This window comes from Myotis yumanensis, unplaced genomic scaffold, assembly GCF_028538775.1.
Source record: "Myotis yumanensis isolate MYYU_CA2020_CCGP unplaced genomic scaffold, mMyoYum1.0.hap1 SCAF_1, whole genome shotgun sequence".
NCBI classification, from domain to species: domain Eukaryota; kingdom Metazoa; phylum Chordata; class Mammalia; order Chiroptera; family Vespertilionidae; genus Myotis; species Myotis yumanensis.
In genome coordinates, this window is record NW_027223752.1 from 97,627,949 (window position 1) to 97,640,125 (window position 12,177).

The window sequence follows — 12,177 nt, forward strand, 5'->3', positions numbered from 1 at the left end:
GCTGATTAGCTAACGGGAAGGGTAGCGAAGTTATGGTTAATTACCATGTTTCTCTATTATTATATAGTACTAGATGCCCAGTGCACGAATTTGTGCATGGGTGGGGTCTGGCTGTCGGGGTGGGGAAGGGATGCAGGAGGTTGGCGGGCCAGCCCCATCCCTGATTGGGATTGGGGGCCAATTAAGGGTGGGGACAACCGGAGGGAGGGGCTGTATGGGGTTGGCAGGCCGACCCCACTCCCTGGTCAAACTCCTGGTCGAGGGGACAATTTGCATATTAGCCTTTTAATATATAGGATAGATGGCATGTATATGTTTAAAAATCTTTCCATGCAGTATCTCATTCTCTCCTCATAGCCTTTCTGGTCATATGCACTTTGAAGATATGAAAATTACATTTCAGAGAATGTAAGCAACTTCTTCAAAGTCACATATCTAGTTAATGAATTAAAACTTTAATCTAGGTCCTCCATTTCATCTTAGAGTTGCTAGCATTTCTTTTAAAATATGTTTTTATTGATTTCAGAGACGAAAAGGGAGAGGTAGAGAGAGATAGAAATATCGATGAGCTGCCTTCTGCATGCCACTTGCTGGGGATTGAGCCTGAAAGCCAGGCATGTGCCCCGGCTGGGAATTGAACCAGCAATCTCCTGGTGTATGGGTGGATATGCAACACTGAGCAACACTGGCCGTATGTTGCTATTTTTTTTTGTCTGTTGCTTTGCTAGATGTTATGAGTAGTATCATGAGAAATATAAAATCTGGTCTTTGCTGTAGAGACCATGCAATCTCGGTGGGGAGATAGAACAAAAACATCAATGATAACTAACAATGCATATTAATTGATTCTTTCATCATATGTTCAACAAATATGTATTGAACACCACACTTGTCCCAGGTTCTATGCTAGAGGTGATGGATACATAAAGCAACAAAATAGAGGAGAAAGCAGTGTGGATATCAATGCAACACTGATACTACGTATTCTCACAGAACAAAATATGAGCCTTCAGTGTAGGCATTAGAGCAATATAGATGGTGTACTTCCTCAGAAAGCAAAATACAAGGAGATTGTAGTGTAGATGTTAAGGCAATATAGATGCCACACTTCTTAGGAAAGCAAAATACAAGGAGACTGCAGTGTAGACACTAAAGCAACATAGATGCCTCACACTTCAGACAAATAGAGAATTATCCTGATATTTACATGGGAGATCAAATGAGGCCCTAAAGAATGGGTAAAATCAAGAAGAAAAAGTATTTTCTATTAGAAGACTGATGTATATAAAGTTATAGAAGATGAAAATGAGCAAGACTTACCTGTAAGAGAGTAATGAGTAATATATTCTATCTATGACAAGGGGAAAAGTGGGAGAAAGGGATTGAGGTGAATTGATGGAAAGGTTTGAAACTGTAAGTTCATAAGTTTAATTATCTTATTATAGTGGGACATCAAACAAAATGTTACCAAACAGAACAATGACATGAACAATGCAGTAGTTTAAGAAGATTAATCTGGTTATAATATGCAAAATGGATTGTAGTAAAGGATTTGGGTAAGAGTATCAAGAATGGATAAGAGATGAGGGCATTGACTAGGAGGGGACTCATAGGAGCCTTTTGGGGTATGGAAAAGTATCTATGTCTTGATTTGGAGGTCGTTTATACAAGCATATACATATATAAAATGTCAATAAGCTGAGCATTTAATTTTTTCCCCCCAAATATATAGGATTTATTCAGTCATCAGTACAAAACATCCAACAGAAAGCTGCCCCCCAAACCCCCAGGGTCCCTCTGCATCCACAACAGTAGGCCTTCCTACCTGGAAGGCCACGTCAGGCCCCGAAAGTGGCACAGCTGGCGCAGAGCACTTTCTCGTGGACATCACTGCAGTCCAGGAGCGCGCACAGGGTGCAGGCCACAGCTCCGCAGCTGCTGCAGGTGCGCACGCAGTGCCCGCACAGGGCGCGCTCACACTGGCCGCAGGCCGCCGCTCTGTCCTCCACTCGCACGCACTAGGAGCAGGCTCGGCGCGCTGCCCCAGGCGCATCGGCTTCAAAGGCCTGGGCTCCCCTCCGGGTCAGGCGGCCCTCTGGTCCCATCAGCATCTGCCCCCGTGTCGCCCGAGGGGCCTCCATGGGGCCCGGCTTCGGGGACTCTGGCAGGTCCACCACAGTGCAGCCTTCCTCCCACGCGTGGTCCACGCAGGCCTTGGCCCCGCGGAACAGAAGCTGCCTGGTCCTCTTGTAGATCTCCCGCGAGTAACGCTCGGAGCACACCGCGGCCCAGCCCCTTCCAGCCCACGGGGACCTTGAGCTGCAGCGGGGCCGTGACCCCGAAGGGGCAGACCCGCTTGGGCATCGCCACGGGCCAGGGAGTTCGCATCCCTATTTTTTTTTACTTTACTGAATGTAAATTTTACTTCAATACAATATAACTAGTACAAGAAAACAGAGTGCTTATTTTATTTTTATATTTTATTTTATATTTCATGCCTCACAAGAAGCGTATCCACAGGAAGATATTGGTAGGCTCCAAACCCTGCTGAGGTGAATTCCGCTTCGTGTGATCGGCACCTGCTCAGCAGCCTGCACACTGTGTTGGGGGTTGAGCCTCAGTATCAGTCAGCCTGAGGGTTGAGCCCATACATGAATCAGCCAAGAGCAATCAAGACTCAATTACAACACAACCCAAACAGGGGACATTGTTAGAGCACCCAGTTCTGGTGATCAGGGAGGCTGCACCACTAGGTCCCACAGGTCACCCTACCAAGGCCACCCTACTAAGACTGGGAGTCATAGCAAACCCAAACGGGCAGCCAAAATGGGGAGATAGACAAATGCCCCAAATGAGAGAAAAAGATAATTCATCAGAAGAAGAACGAAATGAAATGGAGATAAGCAATTCATCAGATATAGAGTTTAGAGTAATGATTATAAGGATGCTCAACAGCATTTTAAATTGCTAAAGTGATTATGTTAGACAAATCACAAACCATTATATCAACGCGAAGACAGTAAAAAACAAATAGACAATTACTTTCTCCTTTTTTGCATCTGTGGAATGAGGTAATGAGATGTTGCAACTTATCACAAAACAGTCTTTGTAAAATGGACTTGGGTATAAATAGAAAGGCTGCAACTATTTCATCTTAAATATGTGTCACATTTATACACTTTGAATCATCATGGCTTAACTGAATATCTGGTAAAGTTCTATAGATTTGCAATGATTCTGACAAATAAACAAAAGTATCTACCATTGGCTGGATTTAGAAAGCTGGGAACCAAGACCCAAGGTACTGCCTTTGACACAAATCTCAGTCACCCTGAATTGTTTGTAATGCATTGAACTACTTTAAAACAAGTTTAAACTTATGTAGAGAAAGATGAAGACATCTTTGAGAAAGATATTTTTTGGAAGTCAAAAGGAACAGCACATAGGAATGGAAGGTCTCAATTCTTATGATTAGTTTTATGTATTAGGTTGCATTGTAAGGGACAGGAATAGCTATTCAAATGAAGGACATATTAAGGAAATTTCCTATTACTGTCCAACATTATCAGTGCTAACTTCATAAGGTTACAAGATATTTGAGGAAGAACACTTTCCCTTGATGCATAATATTATAATGCATTTTAAATTTTAATATGGATTGTCTCTTGTTATGTGTTTATTGTGGGTCTTCTGACTGAATGACAGTTGTATAAACTTATTAGAAAAATTGTTTAAGTTTTATTAGGCTTCTTTTTTCTTTTTTGTTTGTTAATACTACTAATCTCTTAACTTCCAACTATGATTTACTTTCTTTGTACTTTTATTGAGTGCTTAGTTACATAAAAAAAGAATACTGTTTTTGATATGGTATTGAGGATTTTAAAACAAAGTAAAGTGCTTATTAAAAGTATTAAATTTTTTTAAAGAGAACACTTTACAATCCTGCAAATTCTCATATATCTTCAATTCCTAAAGATCAAAAGGTAATTGGGTACCCGATTTTCAACTGTCTCATTTGCAGCAAGATGAAAGCATTACTTAAAAGATTGAAGCATTTCTTAATAATGAAAATTGTATTGCTAAAGTTCTCTTTTTTTAGCATTTAAAAATATTACATGGAATGCTTTTCATCAAACATATGTCTTCTCTCAAAAAAGAAACATACCCTTAGGATGAAAACTCAGCATTATGCAAAATTGGAAAAAGGTAGCTGTCATAGAACTAATATTTAAATTTTGTAAATTATGCCAGGATTAAGTTAACACACTAGAATATTGCTGTGAAAATCAGAATATTAACTGTTAGATTAATGTCATTTTATAATTGACTCTAAGGATATATTTTGTCATGTTTTGACTGAGAAAGTATCAAACTAAGACCTTCATTTTACAATACCCATCATAGCAATGACAAAAGATGATTAAATTAAGCCCTACTTGGAACTTTGCCATTTGTCCTATTTTCTATTAAAAATAATCTACATCTGATGGAGTTTTGATGTGCCAAGCACTATGCCAAATATACTACATGTCTCAATTCCTACCACCCTGTGAAGGAACTATAAGCTTGATGAGGGTAAATAGGTTTTTTGTTCACTGATGATATCTAGTATTTAGAATTGTATTTGCCACATGGCAGGGGTTCAATAAATATTTGTCCAATTGAATGAATTTTACACATGAGGCAAGTGAAAGTATTATGTACATAAATGAAAAGTCGTATTCCTGTTTGGCTAGATTCCTTTTTACCTTTTACCCTTATGACTAGTTGACTTTCAGGAAAAACTCTCTAATTCTTCGAGGTGAAGAAAAAGTAATAATTCTGTACATGTTTTTGAGTTTTCCTCTTCGAGTTTCCAAATGCAGGTTATAAAGCTGCAGAACAGATGACAGAACTGATAGGTTTGTAGTGATACTGAAGTATAATTTTAGAAGGCCTGGGACATAGGAAATTGATAGCCTCTTGGCGTCTTTCATTTGCAGGAGATCTGGGCAGGAGTCTGAGAATCTGACAGAGTTCCTGAGTCTGGGTGGCAGTAGTAACATCAGCACCTGAGTTCCCGAGGAAGTTCTGTTTCTAAATATTTTATGAACTAAAGAGCTTCAACCTATTAAGATTGGCTTCACTTGATCAGGAAAGATGGTTGAGAGGTACTCTCGAGTGGACTCTGGGTAGCCACGTTAACTCACAGACCACTAAGCCACATTTATACCTTTCACTGGAGTTAAGTTTTGCTCCATCCACAATCTTGGACAGAATGGAGACTAAACATCTATAGAACCAATGTTTAGAATGTGTGTGGTCAAGATGCTGGGGAGATCCATGCAAAAGCCTACCTTGGGATTTTTAGGACATCAGACATCATTCAAGAGATCTCTTAAAATGCAGGTCCATGAAGTTTATGATTGTGTAACCACTATGCTGTACACCTGAAACAAATATTGAATGTAAACTGTAATTGAAAAAATAAAATTTAAATTAAAAATACATATTAAATACAACTTTAAAAAAATAAATAAAATGCAGGTACATATTGGATTAGGGACGTCAAAAGGAGGTAACATTGGTGAGTCCAGAAAGTGAAGCTCCAAAGATCATGGCAACACAAGCTTCTCTTTACAGCTCTTTTTTTAAGACCCTGAAAGCATCCAGTGCCCTTTCTTTAGCACAGGTACCACATATTTCTGAACCATATTCCTAAAACTGGGTATGAGTTTGAACAAAATAAATATGACAAAGAAGGAAGACAACTGAGTTACTGAAATGCTTTAATACTAAAAGCTTCCCTGAATGTGCAATCCCACACGCTCTTGTTAGTTTTTGACCTAAAATTTCTGTTGTGGTCCCCAGATCTAAATATGCTCGTTACTCTAATCTTAGTAGATTTCCAGCCAGGAATTTGAATGCACTGAAACAAATGAATTAAATTTCTAGGGGAGTGTAGATACAGAGACTATTGGTTTAAGGAGTTGTCCCTAAAGGTAGTATTTAATATTAATAATAAAACCTTGTATCATTTTATCTTGGGTGACTGAAAGAGAAATGCAAAAAGCGACAAATCTTAATGATGACTTTAAAAAATTATTCCAAATTGTCTTGGATAAAAAATCAAACAGCTCTCTAAATTTATTCTTATAGCTGTTTAATATGATCTATATATATAAAGAGCCAGAAGCCATCACATCCGAGACAACCAAACAGGCTGAGTGGGCAACAAGGCCGGCAGGGGGGTTAGTGAGGGACAACCAAATGACTGAACGGCAGGCTGTGTGGGGCGACCAGGCAGGCAGGGGGTTTAGTGAGGGCCGACCAAACAACTGAGCAGCAGGCTGTGTGGGGCGACCAGGCTGTCAGGGGGGTTAGTGAAGGATGACCAATCGACTGAACAGCAGGCTGCATGGGATGACCTGGCTTGCAGGGGGGCAGTGAGGTGCAACCAGGCCAGCAGAGGGGGGCAGTGAGGGGCAACCATGCTGGTGGGGGGTGCAGTTAGGGGCAACTAGGCCAGGGGGGGGCAATTGGGGGCAACCAGGTTGGCAGGGGGGGCAGTTGGGGGTGACCAGGCCAGCAGGGGGGCAGCTAGGGGCAATAAGGTCGGCAGGCCAAGGTGGTTAGGGGCGATCAGGCAGGCAGGCAGGTGAGCAGTTAGGAGCCAGTGGTCCTGGATTGTGAGAGGGATCTCAGATTAGAGAGGGTGCAGCCTGGGCTGAGGGAACCCCCACCCAGTGCACAAATTTCAAGCACTGGGCCTCTAGTTTATTATAAATTCTTTAACATCTTGTTAGAATGTTGGTTAGTTAATGCACACACACACACACACACACACACACACTTACATCATTAGTATTATTGAAGGCCACTTAAAACATCTATATGCTTTCTCGCTAACCTCTTGATTCCTTCTCAATGCTGGTGACAAGTAGCAATTGCTGTTGACACAATACTAAAGGGAAATTGCAAAAATTATTACATGACCTTGGGATCAATCAATAATCTGAAAAACATGCTGGAAAAGAAATCATTATTACCTTTTAAGAGCTTATCAATAGGCTCTGGCTCAGTGGCCTCTGTGTGTCCTGACTATTCCATTTGAACCTGAGTCTAGGGTAAGAAACCACCAGTTCTTCATTTGTAAATGAGCTTTCTTAGTGGCACCCTTTACTTCCCTTCTAGGGATTTCCTAAGGAGTCTCTAGACTGCTGTTAAAACAAAAATAAAGTTGAAGAAGTTTCTGGAGGACTTTCAGGTAAGTATTGCAAGCATTATTCTGAATCATGTTGTGCTGTTTGTATAAAATGCGAGAAGCAAAACAGGCATTTTCTTTAAAATAGTAGAGTTCTTTCTGACTTTTGAAAGTGAAAAGCCATTTCTATATATGACAAATGACAAAACATTTTATAAATGATGAACATATTCAGATGATTAAAAAAACACATTTTGAGACTAATAGCTAAAGAAAAGCTACTATTTCACAGGGCTTTCAAATGAAAACAGGTCTTTAGAAATAAGATATTTAAAGCTCATTGTAGTGGTAGAGTCCAGAACTGCTCTGACACATCATACAGGCTCAGTAAATGTTTATATGATTGGATGAATTTTATTGATGGGGAAGGTACTATGTATAGGAACTGAAAAGTAGTATCTTGTTCCACTAAATGCTTACCTTTCATCCATATCACATGGTATGGTGGGATGCTCTAACAAACTATCTTAACTATCAAACCATTATAATTATTTTATTTATTTCTAAAACATTGCAGTAATGTAACTATGCATAGGCAAGCCCATAATTACAGTCTCAAAGATGGTATAGTATTCCTCAAAACAGAAAGCTTTATTGAAATTTTGACAAGTAGTAGAAAGTCCAAACATGGGTTAAACTAAAATACAAGTTTTCAAATCCAGGATGTCCACTAAGGAAAGCTGTTAAATGCCTGACAGTGAGTTAGGCATCTCCTATTTTTATTGCTTTTTAAGTAGTAACATAAAAGCTTGAAGTAAGTATTGGATCAAAAATCATATTGATCCCAATTCCAAAGTAATCTTTAAGCTAAAATTTTATATAACATCCTGCTACTTAATTTACTTCAATGGATTTTTCTGATCCCTAATATGTAAGAATGGGATTGAAGCACATTCAATACTTTCCTGTGTGTGAGCAACATTCTTTATATATTAGTATTGGATGGATGATATTTCTTTTGCCATGAAGATTGAGAGGAATCCAATGGAACAAGAATAATTCAGATATAATTGTTTTCAAATTAAGAAAGCATTTTTTCATCCTCCTCTCACTATTATTTACTTTGGGTCACTTATTTACCCATTTGCTTCTTTATTTAAGGAAAAGAAAAAATAGGGAAAAGATGTAACATTTAAAAAATAATTATGATTAATTGCTCAAAAGTGATGAAAGATTAAATGGGAATATTGAAACCAGTCCTGAAGCAAGAACTTTTGAGGAATCTGAAATTTCACTAAAAATGATAAACTATATAAATTATCTCACATATTAGCTCTTTTTAAAAATTTAAATATATTTTTATTGATTTCAGAGAGGAAGGGAGAGGGAGAGAGATAGAAACATCAATGATGAGAGAGAATCATTGATTGGCTGCCTCTTGCAAGTCCCATTCTGGGAATCAAGCCCACAACCCTGGGCATGTGCCCTGATCAGGAATCAAACCTGGACCCTTCACTGAGTCAAACCAGCTAGCGCAGCTCTTTACATAATATTGATCTTACCAGTCAGTCTCTGCAGTCATCTAAAGATGACTTGGTCCAAGTTTGAAGATAGTGGAGGCAGTGAGGAGGGCTGATATTGGAACTTCTCACAATGACAATTTACATTTAAAATCAATTGTGCAGTAACACTTTCCAAACATTTGAATTTTCTTATTCAGTTTCAGTTTTATGTTGCTTGTTATAAAAAAATATATACTTATTTGTATTGAAAATGTATGCAAATGTGAACTTAACATAATGCCCAGAAAATTGATGTCTATTTGGCTTCAAACCTACTTTCATATAAACATTTTTTCATTTTAGTTAGTATTATTCCCTGGTTGAAATGAAGAGGTAACTGCTCTGAGTTCAGCTTTGTGGTTAGAGTGTGAAACATGTGAGACTTACTAAGAGGCCATTATCCTAAAAGTTGATTACCAGTACTGAACCTAGTCTTCTAGGGCATATAAGCCCATAAAATTTAATAAAGTGCTGGGATGCAAGGCAAGTGAATTGGAAAACTCTCATAATTGTACTGACTTAAGTAGATTTCTGATTTATATATGAAATTAATCATTTGCCATTGATTTTCAAATCATTGGTTATATAGCTAGATGCACATAAGTAATAGATGCAGCTTGGTTTGTTTCAGATATTAAAACTATCTCAAAAATGGGACACTAAGATAGTGAAATCCTGGTTTGCACATACACTGAGTGGCCAGATTATTATGACCACCCCATCAGGACTTCGTTGGGCCACCTTTTGCCTTCAATACTGCAGCGATTCTTCTTGGCATTGACTCCACGAGATGTTGAAAGGTGATGGGAGGAATCTGACTCCATGCCTGATGAATAGCATTGTCCAGTTCTGTGAGATTTGATGGTTGTGGAACCAGCTGCCTGATGGCTCTTTTAACTTCGTCCCACAAATGCTCAATTGGATTGAGATCTGGTGATTGTGGGGGCCACCTAAGCAAGGTAAAGTCTCCCTCATATTCTTGAAAGCACTCCTGCACAATACGAGCACTGTGGCATGGCGCACTGTCTTGTTGGAAGAAGCCATCTCCTTTGGGATACGCCATCAACATGATAGGATGAACTTGATCAGCAACGATACTTAGGTATGTTGTGTTATTCAGACGTTTATAATGGTCTGGCCCTCTAGCAACTTCAGCGTGAAATTATAGCTAATTTGCCTACAAATGTCAGGTGGTCATAATAATCCGGCCGCTCAGTGTATATCTTACGATGTGTCTATGAATCTGTGTATTTAAGCCTGATGATAGTAAAATGAAATAATAATGCTAATGAGCTCAATATCATGGATAGGAATCTTACAAGTTAGAATTCATATTGAGTTATATGTAATTTTTTCATATTTTACAAATGTGTGCTTTAGCTTAGCTATTTCCAATATGTCTCACTAATCACAAAGAATAACATTAAGACAGTGTCAAGAATTTTAGTCACATAAATACAAGCAATCAAAATGTTACCTAGCACACAGTGTTACATAAACATTAGCTATTACTGTTACTGCTACTACTACACAAAAGATTACTTTAAAGATAACCAGAAGATCAGTTCCTACTAATAGCAATAACACCAACTTCATAAATGATCACACCCAATTATAACAAACTAGAGGCCCGGTGCATGAAATTCATGCACTGGTTGGGAGGGGGGTGTCCCTCAGCCTGGCTCTGAGAGGATGTCCAGGACCCCTTGCTCCTTACTGCCCGCCTGCTTGCTGATCCTTAGCGCTGCCGCAGAGGTGGGAAAGGCTCCTTCCACTGCCACTGCACTCATCAGCCATGAGACCGGCTTGTGGCTGAGCAGCGCTCCTCCTGTGGGAGCGCACTTACCACCAGGAGGCAGCTCCTGCACTGAGTGTTGGCCCCATGGTGATCAATGTGTGTCATAGTGATCAGTCATTCCCAGTCATTCTGCTGTTAGAGTCAATCTGCATATTACCCTTTTATTATATAGGATAGAGGCCTGGTGCATGGGTGGGGGCCGGCTGGTTTGCCCTGAAGGGTGTCACGGATCAGGGTGGGGGTCCTGCTGGGGTACCTGGCCAGCCTGGGTGAAGAGCTGAGGGCCATTCGAGGAATTTGCATATTAGGCTTTTATTACATAGGACTAGTGGCCCGGTGCACAAAATTCGTGCACAGGGGGGTATCCCTCAGCCCGGCCTTCACCCTCTCCAATATGGGACATTCCTCACAATCCAGGACTGCTGGCTCCTAACTGCTTGCCTGCCTGCCTGCCTGCTTGATTGCCCCTAACTGCTCCTCCACCAGCCTGCTCACCTCCAACTGCCCTCCCCTGCTGCTTGATCGCCCCTCACCACCTCTGCCTCAGCCCTGCCACCATGGCTTTGTCCAGAAGGTGTCCTGGTCTAATTAGCATATTACCCTTTTATTAGTATAGATAGGTACAATTTTATAAGGTATGATAGATGTTGGCAAGTAAATACACATTTATTTCCACTGAAAACTGACCTCTTTTCTGGCATCTATGAAAGATGATCCTATTGGATAATGCTATCCTTTTAAAAATAATGTTTTTTTTCCAATTACAGTTGACATCCAATATTATATTAGCTTCAGGTGTACACACCAGTGATTAGGCAGTATCTAACTAAGCGATTATCCTGATTAATCTCATACTCATCTGACACCATACATAGTTATTAGAATACTAGAGCCCAGTGCACAAATTCATGCACCAGTGGAGTCCCTCAGCCTGGCTTGCAGGATGAGGCTGAAACTGGCTCTCCAACATCCCCTGAGGGGTCCTGGATTACGAGAGGGTACAGGCAGACTGAGGGACCCCCACTGGTGCACGATCAGGGCCGGGGAGGGATGCGGAAGGTTGGCCAGCCGAGAAGGGACTGAGGAAGGCTCCAGGGCATGTCTGGCCCATCTCACTTAGTCCCTATTGGCTGGATCCCAGTAGCAAGCTATCCTATCAGTTGGAGTGTCTGCCCCCTGGTGGTCAGTGCATGTCATAGCAAGTGGTTGAGAGGCCTTAGCATATCATTAGTATATTACACTTTGATTGGTTGAACAGCTGACCAGACGACCAGACACTTAGAATATTAAGCTTTTATTATATAGGACTAGAGGCCTGATAAACGAAATTCATGCAAGGGGCTCAGCCTCCACCCACAGTGGTGGATGGGAGCCTCTGCCTCAGTCCCCGCATGCTGCAGCAACCACCTCTGCCTCAGCCCCTGCCGCCATGGCTTTTTCTGGAAGCTCATCCAGAAGGACATCCTTCTTGTCTAATTAGCATATTATGCTTTTATTATTATAGATTATTGACTATATTCCCTATGCTGTACTTTATATCCCCATAACTATTCTGTAGCAACCAATCTCTACTTCTTAAATCCTTCACCTTTTTCACGCATTTCCCCACTCCACCCCACTCCCCTTGCATCTGG

At 40.4% G+C, this 12,177-nt stretch overlaps 1 pseudogene; it reads right to left on the reverse strand.

Annotated features, from left to right (window-relative positions):
* Nucleotides 1-1,838: 1,838 nt before the first annotated feature.
* Nucleotides 1,839-2,364, reverse strand: LOC139004372 (apoptosis regulatory protein Siva pseudogene; annotated as a pseudogene).
* Between the last annotated feature and the right edge of the window lie 9,813 nt (nucleotides 2,365-12,177).